This window comes from Microtus oregoni, unplaced genomic scaffold (assembly GCF_018167655.1).
Source record: "Microtus oregoni isolate MIOR12 unplaced genomic scaffold, Mior012 000011F_ref0000422, whole genome shotgun sequence".
Lineage (NCBI taxonomy): Eukaryota > Metazoa > Chordata > Mammalia > Rodentia > Cricetidae > Microtus > Microtus oregoni.
Window position 1 is genome coordinate 27,759,204 of NW_024543070.1, and position 14,515 is coordinate 27,773,718.

General features: G+C 51.4%; 1 protein-coding gene across 48 annotated transcripts in view; it reads left to right on the plus strand.

The window, feature by feature from the left end:
• The window catches only part of LOC121453246 (CUGBP Elav-like family member 4), a 275,079-nt gene that overhangs the window by 106,294 nt on the left and 154,270 nt on the right, over nucleotides 1-14,515 (plus strand). The gene's annotated exons all lie outside the window — the stretch shown is intronic.

Sequence of the window (14,515 nt, forward strand, 5' to 3'; positions counted from 1 at the left end):
ACCCAAAGAAGAGCCTGGGAAACAGACAGGCCACACCCAGGTGCTGGGCACAAGAGTGCTCCAATTCTGCAGGAAACAGACAGGCTACAAATGCTGGGATGCCCATCTGGGCTCACCTCTAGGCTTACTCAGTGGGACGGAGTTCTAGAGGGCTTATCAGAGAAGGACAGCAGAAGCCCATGCTATTCTAGGACCACTGGATAATAGCTTGGAGTTTAGCTGCCCAGAGGAAGGAGTGGGTGGTTCAACAACACCAGGAGCAGGCTTCCTGGGCTGTGTGAGCTGTCACACTCATGTCTGATGGCTCCTTGGGGTATGCTGACTGGGTGCTAAGTACAGCTGCCCTCCCAGAGGCTCCTGTCAGGAGCCACTGAGCTGTAAACATGTACTCCACCATGGCCCAGCTCAGTTGCCACTGGGTTCCTGACTGGGTTGAGTGTACAGAGCAGCAATAGGGCTCAAGCGATATGCACATTTATGAATGCACAGACATACCACACAGGAATAAAACACATGCATGCACACACAGGCGGACACCTATACATGCAAGGCTTACAAATGCATGCACATGCACACACACGTCTCCTCACACGAGGTGCATGAATGTACAGATGCCAGATACAGTGCACAGAGACAAACTACACACAGCATGTACTCACACAAGGCTCATGCTTCCACGTATGCACAGTGTACAGGAATTGCTCGGTAACACAGAAAAACAGCAAATATAGTCACACGCTGTACTCAGTTCATACAGTCCTCTCATGCACACAGTCTCACGTAGCACACAGATACATATTATAGTCATTGCATGCACACAGTTGCAAAGCACATAGTAACACACTGCAATACGCTGCACACAAATAGAACATGCACACATACTGCACAAAGCCACACACTGCGTGCCATGCACAGAGAGATCACACATAGTCACACTCACTACACAAGAATAGATGCAAACACTACACACAGGCATACTCAGTTCTTACACACTGTGCACAGTCTCAACCCCCCCCACATACTCACACACACACACACACACACACACAGTTCTGTATACACACACCCCACCTCCAACCTTCTTTATTGGATTCACATTCTGGGACTCCCCCAAGTTTACTGAAGCCCTCTAGTTACTAGAAGATGCTTCATTCGGACCCTGTTTAGTGTTCCCCTCATCTCTGATACCCTGAAGCAGGTGCATGCCCTCTTTCCTCTCCCTCCTCTCTACTGACTGATCCTGCTGACAGCTCTGTTCAACACCTCAGGACTTTAGAGGCTTTCGGGAACCCTCCCCTCTCTCTCTGTCTCTGGGCTCCCCCTCATCATGTTCCTTCAGAGAGAAGCGTGTGGGCTGCTGTGCGGTCACAAAAGAATCCCTCAGCCCGTACTCCAGCCCCGCCCTCTGGAAATCCACAAGTGAGAGGCAACTGGGCCCAGAGCAGATCCCTCTACCCCCAGCCACTCTGCCAAGCACTCAAGACCACATCATGGCAAGTAACAGGAATGCTTTGTCCCTTGATAGGGTAGTGCATTACTTCTCTGGACCCTGAAGGGTCCCAAAGAGTGGCTCAGAGAAGGAGACCCCATAGGCATGGCGACCTCCCCCTCCCCCAGGCATAGCAGTGGAGACATCAGGGAACCCTCTGGTAGCATTGAGTTGAAGAGGTGAGGCTATGCCCTGTGGGTCACCTCCCAAGCTAGGAAGTCTGTGCTGCCTGGGGGCCCCAGCACAGAGATCTGGAGGGCAACATTCCAGCCACGGAGATCATCAGGGATCGCCATGGCAACATGGGTGCAATTAAGGCCCGTTTCAGCTGGGAGCAGCTGTGTGCACTTTATCTGCCTTGAATAAGGAGCTAGTGGGGGAAAAAAAAAACCAGGGAAGGGAGGGGGTTGGGGAGGCAGAGGGAAACAGCAGTCCTTCCCAGGCCTCTTCCTGTTGGAGAGAAGAGGAGGGAGTGGAAAGAGAGGGAGATGGGAGCAAAGGTAGAGAGACTGGGGTGGGGGTGGGGCAGAAAGAGGTAGAGCATCATGGAAAGACGTTCCCACAGAGGACTCAAAAACAAAGAAACAGAGCAACTCCCAAGATCAGCCGTCCTGGGAAAGCTCCTCTTCCCCGCGTGTGTTTATGCTCAGCTCTGTCAGCACACACTAGGTCGGGGGCACACGCTCGCTCATACACAGGCACAGGTGCCCACACTCCACAGCAGCCTCTGCTGCTCTCCTGCCTCCACTATCCGCTGGTGAGGGAGGACTGTGCTTTGGACTGTCAGGAAGTCCTCAGGTCTCCCACCCTGTCCCAACCGACCCTGCTCACACACACCAGGTGCGTTGAGTTTGGTGCTCTCCTACTTTGGGACACCCCTACTCTCACTGAGCAGCACTGCGCAGTTCCAGGAAAGGCAGAATCCTCACTCAGGGCCTCCTGCATCTGGTAGAAGGAGCAGTGGGGGCAGACAGCGGTAGACTGAATAAAGGGCTCAGACTAGGTTAGAGATACACCCTGAGGTCGCAAATAACAACTCTCTCTCTCTCTCTCTCTCTCTCTCTCTCTCTCTCTCTCTCTGTGTGTGTGTGTGTGTGTGTGTGTGTGTGTGTGTGTGTGTGTGTGATATTTCAACAGAGGCACCTTCTTCTGCTCTGTGTGTGTGTGTGTGTGTGTGTGTGTGTGTGTGTGTGTGTGTGTGATATTTTAGCAGAGCCTCCTCTGCTCTTCCATCTGGTTAGTGGAAGGAATCTTACTTTGCCCCCAGAGTTAGGTGCAGTGATGGAGCCCTGCAGAGTGGGCTATGAACAGACACAGTTCCAGGTTCACCTCACCACACAGGTTACCTGCTGTTTTTCCTGTAGTTGGCCCAGGTTACCGCAGCCCTGGGGCCCTTCCATTTGCTGTTGACTGTCCGGGAAGCTCTTCTAGCTGTGTATTTGGTCCACTCATTTCCTTCCAGTTTCTCCTTAAACATCCTTATCAGAGAGGCCTTCTGTGGTCATTATATATGAAAGAGCTGGCCTCGGTCCCAGAACAAGCACTTTTTTGGCCCTTACTCTATCCTCGCCATCACCAGTGGTGTTGATCTTTCTCCACTAGATTCATGAGAGCAGTGACTTTGTCTGCTGCCCTGGATCCTGGAACACAGCCCATCGCCCAGACATCGCAGACTCATTGCTGATTCCTGCAAGAGATGTACTAAAGAAGTGGCAGAGCCTTTCTGCCTGCCTGGAATCATGCTGCTAGCATCATGGCAGAGCAGAGGCAGAGCTTCTCAGATACATACACCTTCGGGTCCCCTTTCCCTAATGGCCGTGCAGTCGCTGCCCACCTCTCTCTGGCTTTCTGCCAGGTCATGTAGAACTTCTCACTAGCTCAGGAGGGCCTCCTGCACCCCCATGTCTTGGAAAAGACATCGCTTATCACTCAGGTCTTATCTGCTCCTAAAGGTCCTAGTGTTTCTCCTCATTGCCACCCTCCCTGACCTCTGAGCTGGAAGACTTCCCTTTCCAGGGAACATGCAGATTTTCCTATCGGAGTAAGGAGCTGTGGGTTGTTAGTCCGTCTCCACTTCTAGCAAGCTATGACTAGGCAAGACACTTTACCTTCCTAGTGCTGTTTCTTGACCACCATGCAAAGGATGTAGTTTGGTCATTTCGGACCTCTCATAAGGACAGATCTGTTGGAAGCTGGCATAGAAGTCCAGCAATCAGCTCCTTGGTGCCTGCCGTTTATTGATCAGAGAAATGGGTAGAGAAGCCTCTTCTGGCCTGTGCTTTGGAAAGGTCTCTCGGTGCATTCTCAAGAGTCAGGATCAAGGGCCAAGCAAGCTTTTATCCCCTAGACACCAGGCATCAATCACCACACCTACCTTGGGAAGCAGAGAATGGAGAGACAAGGCTCTCAGAGGCTGCCAGACCATGTGGGCAGCGGGGTGGCTAGATCTATTCCTGGAAGTGCCCTTGAAGGCAGTCAGAGCAGTCTGTGGCAGTTTCCACCGGCCTCCCAGATGCCATCCCTGTTGGGCAACCAGCGCCTGCACCAGACAGAGAGGGTGGAGATGGATGCCCCTCCCCATCTTTAGCAAGGCAACAGATGCCTCTGTGGCTGGACATCTCCTTGCTGAGGGCACCGAGGGCATGTTGGAAAAAGGAAAAGCAACATGGACCAGGTGATGCTCTGCCATCAGCAGGAGCTACAGTCTGGGAGGCTCGAGTGGAGGGGAGGTGTCTGGAGTCATATGCCAGAGGATTGATGACTTGTAGGCAAAGGGAGGACTTTCTCTGTCCTCTGCCTGTGCCCAGGACTCTGCTCCCATCTACCTCAGCAGGACAGAGGAGACAGACCTGAGACTTCTGATCCAAACCTCAAGATGTAATCCACAGACTCAAGGTCTCTGATATCAGGAGACCCACTCCGTGTGATTCAAGATCGGAACCAGATGCATCCAAGAGTTTCCTTGGAGATTTGGCAATATTCTGTGTGGTTGGAATTGCTCTGTGTAGTTGGAATATGACCACCCGGTGATTCCGGGTGGTTTTTGATATGAGAATCACCAACCACCACGTAGGCTTTTTCAGAGGAGGCCAAGAGTGCCAGGATCACCCCTAGACAGGGAGCTGGGTGCCTATGTAGAAAGGGCACTTGCTTAGCATGTCAGACTTTGGGATGTTTTGCTAGCATACCTAGCACAACTGAAACATGGTAGGAAGATGAATGGAAATAGTAGATTGCATACCTCAAGGGCACACAACACCAGGCTGGAGGTATGGCTCAGTGGGTAACAGCACCTGCTCTCTAAGCATGAGGATCTAAGTTTGAAGTCACACTGTCCATGTGAAAAGCCAGGCATGGGCTGTGCACGCCTGTAGACCCAGCATAAATGGGCAGAGACATGGATCCTGAGAGTCCCCTGGCTAGTAAGCCTAGCCTCACCAGAGGGTTTCTGGTTCTGTGGGGGACCCGATCTCAAGGCAATAAAGTGGAGATTTATACAAGAATATATCTGATGTCCTCTGACCTCCACATATGTATGTATACATTAAAAACAAGCACCATACACACACTAACCTTCACACTATCCTTCGTGCTACACACACACACACACGCACACACACACACACACTCACACTGCCAGTACAAACTATGGAAATTTTCTGAACCTGAATAAGAGGGCAATTTCACAGCAGCAGAGAAGGTCAAGACCCAGGGGGTCATGTGTGGCATCTGAGTTTTTTAGCTTCCCAGAGTGTTGTGTATGTGGGGGGGGGAGGGATACTTCCTTTTCCCCAGCCAGGTGCTGCAGAGGGATGCCCTGATGGGGACAATGAGCTTGAAAGGAACACCAGGCAGGCCTGTGGTTCTCATTCCATCTCTGATGGCCAGTCACTTTCCCTCCCTAGATAGTGTCAGTGGGGATACTGAGGGACCCTCTGGGAGCTGTGGGGAGGATGCATGGGGTCTGTGCACACAGTCTACCAGCATATGATGCAATCTGCCTTGGGGTTGTGGCATCTATTGATCTATCCTGGGCTCGAGAGGTCCAACTCAAGCTTGGTTGGTCTCACAGGCAGTCCCTATGCTATTTTTTCAGCCTCTCAATGATGAAGCCCCGTCTTTTATGATACTGGATTGTTTTCATACCGCATCTTTGATACTATTGCAACATCTTCCATAATCTTTCACTTGTCATCTGACCACATAGCTACACATTGCTGAATACTCAATGAGAAAAAAATGTTTTTGAGACAGGTCTCCTGTAGCCTGGGTCTGCCTTGAACTCCCTATGTAGCGGAAGATGATTTAGAGTTCCTTCTCCTCCCGCTTCCACCACCCAAGCCCTAAGCTATGGTGCTGAAGATGTAGCCCAGAGCATCACACAGGCAAACACTCTACCAACTGAGCTACAGCTCCCACGCCATTGAGGGATTCCTAGCAGTGAATGGAACCAAAGACGAGTCCGGTAACTCTTTAAGAGTAGGGGGGCCTCGAGAGCTTTGTGTCTATCTATCAAGGAAAGTGTCCAGTAATGTTGCACTGATCCCAGGCCTCTCTCAGACTCTGTCAGCAATGACTGTGGAGGAAAGGCAGGAGCTGAGGAGCCGGAAGAGTTAGGGAAGAAAGAAGGACCAAAACCAAAGAAGAACCACTGACTGAAGGGATATCAGGTAATATTTACTGAGAGTTTGCTGTGTGCCAGGATCTATGCTAAACACACTGTGTTGCCTCTCATCTAACCAAACACCTTAGAGGTGGAGACCGTCTGACAAGTGGTAAGACTGTCACAAAAGGGCCAGCAACCATCATGTCACAACCAGGACTCCCATGTGAACCTGTTGACCCCAGCCCAAGCCTTTTTTTTTTTTTTAATATAAGGAAGCTTGCATCGGGCGCACACAAAACTGCCCTTGGGAGAAACAAGAGGTCTGCCCTCAGTTCCAGCTGACTCTATGTCTGCCTCTTCCAAGGGAATACTGGAGAGGGGATATTAGTCACCCAGGCTCAGCTGGACCCCGCTTGGCTTCTCACGGCTGGCGCTGAGTTGTGATGGGGAGGCATACGAAGGGACTACCGCACCTATCTAACCTGCACTCCTGGCCTAGAACACAAAGGATTTCAAACACACTCGGGATAGCGAGGGGCCAAAGGTGATGTACTCTCAGGCACAAGGGTAGCGCTTGTCTCAGAATAATCAGCTGGAAGCCAGCATGAACCACACACTGAGAAAACTCTTTCTCATATGAGAGAGTGGGGGCAGGGTTCTGGCTGTAGTATTTGCTGAGTCCCAGCCTCTACCCCTATCTGCCACAGCAAACCTTCCTTCCACATACGGAACCTTCTCTGGGATGGCAACAGCAAGCCATGGGAAGGCAGCACCAACAAAGCCATGGGTCAGAAGCCTCACTGCTCCCAGCCTCCGTCTCCCTGTCTATCGAGTAGAGATATTAATACCTGCGTTGAAGGGATGCAAGGATGAAAGTCTGGTCCCGTGTGGTGCCTGCACATAGCAGACACTCAAAAGGCTGGTAATGGGAGGGGGAGGGGAAGGACACAGGGATAGAAAGACCAAGAGACAAGTACAAGCAAACAAGCAAGCATCCCTCTGCCACAGTCTGTTTCAGCCTCCTCTGGGCTATTTCATCTTTCAGCTTCTTAGGAGAAGCTCCGAGGGAGATGTGAAATGAATTCTCTAATTCACTCTCTCCCTCCTCACCCCCCTTGTGTGTGTGTGTGTGTGTGCATGTGCGTGTGTGTGTGTGTGTGTGTGTGTGTGTGTGTGTCTGTCTGTCTGTCTGTCTGTGCTGGTATATGTATGTACACTCCTATGCATGTGTCGAGGACGGAAGTCAACTTCATATCTCTTCCTGGGTTGCTTTCCACCTATTTGAGACAGCATCTCTCATGAGCCTGGAGCTCTTTGTTTCAGATAGACTGGCTGGCCATTGATCTACTTGGGATCCTCCTACCTCCCTCCGTTCCCTGACATTGGGGTTCCAGCCACACAAGCCAGCATGCCAGCCTTTCTTTAGCCTTTAGCTGGAGATCCAAATTCAGGTCCTCATCACCACATGGCAAGCAGTAGGAAAAGCCGCCCTCTTTCTAGGGTTGCAGCCTCATGCCTGCCCCTCTCAGTCCCTAGTCCCCTCCCTCTGCCTCCTCTCCCTGTCTGCTGACTCTGCTTTGTCTACACTCAGGCCTTTTCTCCCAAATCTCCCCTTACCTTAATCATCTTAATCACTGTATCCTTGTCACTCAGCCCCAGGCTGTCTGGAAGCAGCGCTGCCCCAAGAGGTGACAACCCCTGAGTTACACACACTAAAGAAGACCCCAAACTGCACCTCCTGGCAGCCTCTGAAACCCTGGGGAGGGGGAACAAAAACAAACAAACAAAACAACTCATGTCTGCTTTTGTTTCCCTAGGGGGTGGGGGACAAGAACAAGTGAGTCCCCATTACCCGATGTGCTCACTGTGGTGGGAATCCAGGTGGGAATCCCAGCTCGCACCTCCCATAAGAATCTGTTCCTATTCTCGCTGAAAGTGACAAAGAGGGAGACACCAGGTCTGCCTGTCACCCAGTCTTCCATCTGCCTGTATCAGGTCACCTAAGACTGGCTAAAAGGCAGGTTTCCAAGATCCTCCTGCATTTTAAACGTGTGCACTAAAAAATTACAATCACAGGCTTCTACCCACTTTTGTCCTGCACCGGTCAGCCTGGCCAGTACCTGCCTGCACTCCAAGACTGTCTGTATTACCCTCCGCAGGCTGCAAACCTGAGCCCTCGCCACAGACGCCGCCGCATGCTCCAACAGCACCCTCTCCTGGAAACCGCTTTCCCTTCCCAGAAGTCAAACTGGGCTGCTTTGGGGGATTTATCTAGTATCTCTGGGGACCTCACTCCGTGAAGGCAGAAGGGAGACAGATGGGAATAGACACTCTGTAGGGATAGCCTGTCCTGAGCCTGGGGCCACACACACGCTGTGACAGTAGGGCCAGAGATGCAGAAATGGCTATTGTTACTGTCAGCCTGCCGTACTTTCCTTCTGCCACACGACTTCTTCATGTGTGTGTGTGTGAGTGTGTGTGTGTGTGTGTGTGTGTGTGTGTGCAGTGTGAAGTGTGTGTGATGTGTGTGTGCAATATGACGTGTGTGTGCGCACAGTGTGATGTGTGTGTGTGAGGAGGGGGATATTTTTTCCGGAGAAGGGCAGCTGTGTTTATTACAGCTATAACCTCAGCTTTTGGGGAGAGCAAGGCAGTGGGAGTCATTGAAGCCTGGAGCAAAGGTTTTAATATTCATAAATGACCTCACCATAAACCAAGGCCAGTGGCCCACAGGAGTCACCGAGGATGCCCTCTGCCTCCTGCTGTAGCTGCCTCTTGAGGAGTTCATAAAAGCTTCCCGTCGAGCTCCTAACCAGCTACTTCAGTGTCACTAGGACTGTGTCAGGCTTGTGTCTCCCAAGCTAAAGTCCAAGAAGAGACATGCCTGAGGGAACCTATCCTACCCACATCTCACACACGATAGGGTCCAGAGACACTCTGACTAGTCCTTCCTTCCTTCCTTCCTTCCTTCCTTCCTTCCTTCCTTCCGTGTGTGTGTGTGTGTGTGTGTGTGTAGCTGGGTAGGTGGATGATATAATGGATACATGTTCACAGACAACGTGGCACATTGTTACTCAAGTACCATCTTCCTTGGCTTTTGATATTGGCCAGGAGGTCACTTGAAGTAGGCTAGGGCTAGCTGGCCAGTGAGCCGCAGGGATCCCCTTGTCTTCGCCTCCCGAGAACTGGTACTAAAGTACAGGTTAGCATGCCTAGATATCTTTCACATGGGTTCTAGGATTTCAAACTCCGGTCTTTGTGCTTGGATAGCAAGCACTTTACTAACTGGGCTGTCTTACTAGCCCTTGGGGAGGGAGGCTGTTGACACAGGGTCTATATCCCTACCTTGGTTCTAACTCACTATGTGTAACACAGGTTGGCCTTGAAGTCGCAGCAATCCTCTTGTCTCAGCCTTCCAAGTGCTAGAGACACAAGTCACTCTCCAACCATTCATGGGTTGCTACCTCGTAAACCAAGCCCAGGTGCCCACTCATAATTAGAATGTCCCTATCTCTGACTTGGGTCAAATATGGTTGTAGTCTTTTTTGGTGACATATTTCAGCAAATACTCACAGAGTTTCAACAGAAAACTACAGGGGTCACTTCCCCACCAACAGAGCTTCTGCATCAAGGAAATGTGCTAAAGTCAGCATGAGGCAGGGCCACCCTCAGTGGGCAGTCAGGGGATCCTCCCCGGTCAGTGTTAGGTCAGGGCTATTTGGGGGACAGTCAGGGGACCCTCCCCAGTCAGCATGAGGTCAATGCCAGCCTGGAGGGGCAGTCAGGGGACCCTTCCTAGAGCCTGGCTCTTACAACTACTGTTAGAATAATATCTTATAACCTCTTCTTACTTCACTTCTATTCGTAAAAGATAGCAGAAAGAGTCAGAAGAGTCAGTGGGGGGGGGGGGGCGTGCAGCAGAGGCTGGCCCAGGACTTCATCCTTTAACGGTTCTTTAATCTAGATCTAACACACAGAAGGCCAGTCCCACACCCCCTTCCCCCAGTGGGTCCCATTAGCAGCACAGCTTTCATAGACACTGCAGGGACTCTCGTGTGGGGAATCAGGAATTGTCCACACACATCCCATAACCCCCATTTTCTCTTGCCCCAGCAACAGATGTATGGTTCCTCCTGTATAGCCATCAAAGATCCAGAAGTGAGAGAAGTCTTAGGAATCAGGTAAAAAAAAAAAATTAAACTTTTAATCTTGGCAATCATGCATACAATATACTGTAAACACATCCAGGAACCCCATTACACTCTCAGTCTTTCCCATCTCTGCAGGCATCGTTTTCCTTAACTAGTCTCATGAACGCTTTCATGCTGCCTGTGTGTGTGTGCATGCGCGTGCACATGTTTGCACACATACTGGTGGGTCTGGTGCAGGTAGCCACACGACTGTGTGATCATGGTTACATTGGCTGTGTTGTCTCCAGAAGACAGTGTTTCTTAAGCACCCCTCCAATTCTAACAGCCTTTCTGTCCCTGTTCTCAGGGTACCCCGGGTCTTGAGGGGAAAAGACGTGTCTCACTGAGGGCCAAGCATTTGTTCATTACCAGTTATTCTCGGTGATTTGAACACTCAGAATATTAACTGTGGTCCAGTGCAAGCAGGCTGAGAGCAGAGGGAGGTGAGAAATGAGGACACCAGCGAGAGTGGAGCACAGGGTGTTGAGCTCAGTCAGGCCCGAAGCTGGAGAACAAGTCATGAGTAGGAGAGAGGCGGACCAGTTTAACAGGAAGGGGATTAGGGAGCCTTGCTGGGGCCTTTGGAGAATTCTGTGACCCAAACTGCCACCCTAGAATATCTTGTTCATTCTCATGTAGGAAGCTGGGAGCTTAGCTTAGCAGTCCAGGACTAACCAATCATCTTATATATCACAGGCTGACCTTGAACTCAGTATGCAGGTAAGGATGACATTAAACTTTGGGTCTTCCTGCTTCTACCTACTGAGTCCAGGGATATCAGGCCTATACCACCGTTCCTCGTGGGATTGAGCCTAGGTCTTGTGCATGCTAGGCAGCAAGGCAATCACTCTACTAACCGAGCTATGCCCCCAGCCCCTCAGTAGCTATTTCTTAAAGAAGGTCTTAAAGAGAACAGCACAGCGAGGCCTGGATTCTTGAACCTGGGAACTGTCAGGTGAGAGCTGCCTGCTTGGGGCTTACCACACTTTCAGGGTGACACCTCTTTGTGCCGGTAACATGCTTTCCGGTGAAGATCACCCATCCTCTCTGCTTCCTGAAGTATCTATACCAGCCATGCCTTCCCCTTTCTGAGAGGGTCTCAGGTCCACCCAGACATTAATTTGCAAATGGACCACTTTCTACTTCAAAGGGCAGACGGTTCACCTAGATCTACAGTTTTAAGTAATCTCAAGTGACTCCCCAGAATCGATCTGAGATCTAAGACTTTGGTACATGTTGAATGTGGATTCTCCGCTTCCTTTATGGCAAGACCCAGGCAGCAGGCAGACGACTATGGGACAGGGCAGAGGCTACCACAGCCTTGTTATGCTGCTTTGTTTTGTGTCCCTTTCATTTTTTCCCTTGCCTGACTCCCGGCAGGCTCCCAAAGCCCCTGTGTAATTCACTCTTGTTCATACACCCAGCCGGGCTCAGTGGCCGGTCTAACTCTTTGCCAGGTACCAGCAGGGATGCTATAAATGGAGGGCAACATCGGGGTCTTTGTAGCTCCGGCTGGAGACCCAGGAGGGTGCAAAGGAATGAGAAAGCCCTGAGTCATGACCACCCAGCCATCAGGAAGTTCCAGCCCCAGCCTGGTAGAGGGACTGAACACAGCCTTGCAGGGCCTGAAGCCCAGCAGCGGTGAGGATGTGGTGTGGGTATGAACACCCGAAGCCACAGCGACTGGATATCCTCTGCCCGCTCACCTGCACCATGCCCAAAAGAGGGTGACCCTGTGAGATGGGCCACCGCAAAGGAGACACCCAGACTCAGAAAAATGACCCCTGGTTGAGAGGTCATCCCTAAGCTGGACTGGACTGCCCTGGCTAAAATACCAAGGCTCTCTACCCCCTTCTTCCTAATGGCCCCATTTCTGTAACTAATATCTTCCCATCCGAACAATTAGCCTCCGCTTTTTGAATCTCCTGGTTTGTTCTTTCTGGTTCTGAGACCTTAACATTGGAAAACACAAATACATCCGGCATCTGTCTGCGGTCTCCCTGCAACCAGCCCAGCCATTAAAGCACTTACAGCCCCCACAAGCCAGCTCTCCAGCCTTCTCTCCTGCCCCGTTTGTTTGTTGTTGTGTTTTATCCTGAGTTATTGCGGCCTAGGAAGCACAGAGGAGCCAGCTCTGAGCATCAGGAATGTCAGGATGGACCCGACTGGATCCCTGCATCCTGCTTCCTCCAGGATCTGTCTCACCCTCCAGGCTGCCATACCTTCCATTCAGATGTAACATCCCTGTGAAGAGGCAGTCAGAAAACAACCGCAGAGCAGAAAGGCTGAGCCTTCCAGAGTAGCTGGCACAGCCTGGAAGGAGCAATATTGAGATACTGACAGGACAGCCCTGTCTAGAATTGTGACTTCTTATATTGCTTTATAAATCATCGCTGGGTTATTTTAAGCCCTAGAGATCCGGGGAGAACTCCTGTCACCACTTGGAGTCAGGAACCACTGACCCAGACAGTGCATGGGTGGTGGGAGGTCCCTGGCGGGCAAGCATGTGGGTGGCAGGTTAGGCATGTGGGCAGGTGAGAAGATAGTACTGGACGGCTGGGCAGTTAGCTAGGTTGATGACTTCAGCTGCTTTGGCTTCTCTCCCCGCAGGCTGCTCATTGAAGTAATCACCTGCCCCATAGGATGCAGTTGGTTGTATTTTAAATTGAGCCGGTACCATTCACTAATTATTCCCTGCGGGTCTCACCTCCTCAGTGGAAGGGGAAGCAGCTTTCCCTCAGCGACTTCCATTATTCCGTGACTACATTTTTGGAGCTAAAACTGGGGACATCTGGTCTGCAAAGGAGGAAATGCTCCTCAGACAGCAGAAGTGAAATCGGAGCCACTATGGGATGGGGACGTGAGCTTGGATACTGCCCCTCTGGGTCCAGCACAAACTGGGCATGCAGCCATAGCCTGAAAGGCCTAGTGGGCTGAACAGAAGCAAGGACATGCCCGTCCGTCCTCCTCCGTTCTCCAGGGGGAGAGTGCAGCCCCACATCCCCTCCTCCCCTCCTGGTTGTTATTTCCAACACGTTCCCCTTCACCAAGCCCCTGCCCCAGACAAGGCTGCCTGGAACACTCCACAGGGAGCATGTACAGGACACCTTGGGTCTGATGTAACATTTAATGACCACCTCTCCCCAGGTCCCTGAATTAATGCACAACTATTTTACTGGTTCTAACCAGACAGAGTCAGGGACGCTAATAGCTCTCAGGCCCAGCCTAGGCAAGGGGGTAATGAAGAACGGAGCACTAAAATACCTGTGCCTTGTTGTGTGTGACCTTAAGTGGTAGAAGACACGGGGACCTGTGTCACCTTTCAGGGTAGGACTCTGTGGTATTCCTCTGGATGCCCTGGGGGACGAAGGCAAGGGAGTATGTCTAGTCTAGGCATCCAATCCAGGGCCGCTGATGGAGTGTACAAATGACTGGGCTACGGTAGACTCAAGATGCAGGGATCCTGGGAACAAATATTTCTCCAGAGATTAATAATGACAATCACACACTTCTTTTTTAGCCTAGGCCACAGAAGATATGCCACTGTCCAGCCATATTGACTGAACCCAGCCTCCCACAGTAGCTTCCTAGAGAAGATGGGCTGAGCCAGGGTTGGAAGTCCCAAAGGAGTCCAGTATGGTGCTTGTCCCCAGGTTCTTAGCAAAAGCTGGAGAAGAGACTCTTTGGCAGAAGACAGTATACGGTGCCAGGAAAACACAAGGACAAGTGGGCACTAGAGAAGAGCTGTGACCAGCAGCCCCAGGCAGGACTCCCGGATTGCCAGTATTACAAGCACACACGTGAACACAGACTCACACAACCAGAGAAAAGATCCCCCAAAACTTGCTACATCTCGGTTCTGCTTTCAGTATACAGAAACCCAATATCCATGGAGTCTGAGGTGGGAGGAGAACTCGTGCCCTAGCCAGTCAGTGCATCCAGATCCCATCTCAACTTCTCTGCCAAACTCAAGGTGAGATGGGGCGCCTGCTACTACGGCTCTCCCTGTAGCCAGACCCGAGGTCCACCTGCCTTTTTTCTTCACACAGCAGCACGGCCTTGCACCCGTGACCTTGCTTCCCTGAGTCTCAGTCTCCTCATCTGCAGAAACGAAGAAGTGGGCTGTCGGTCCCTGAGGCCCTCTGCAGCTCCAGCATCCGGGCTTTGGGACTGAGGCTCTCAGGTGGAGGCAATTTCCCAGATCACTGAGCCCCACCTGGCCGGCATTGT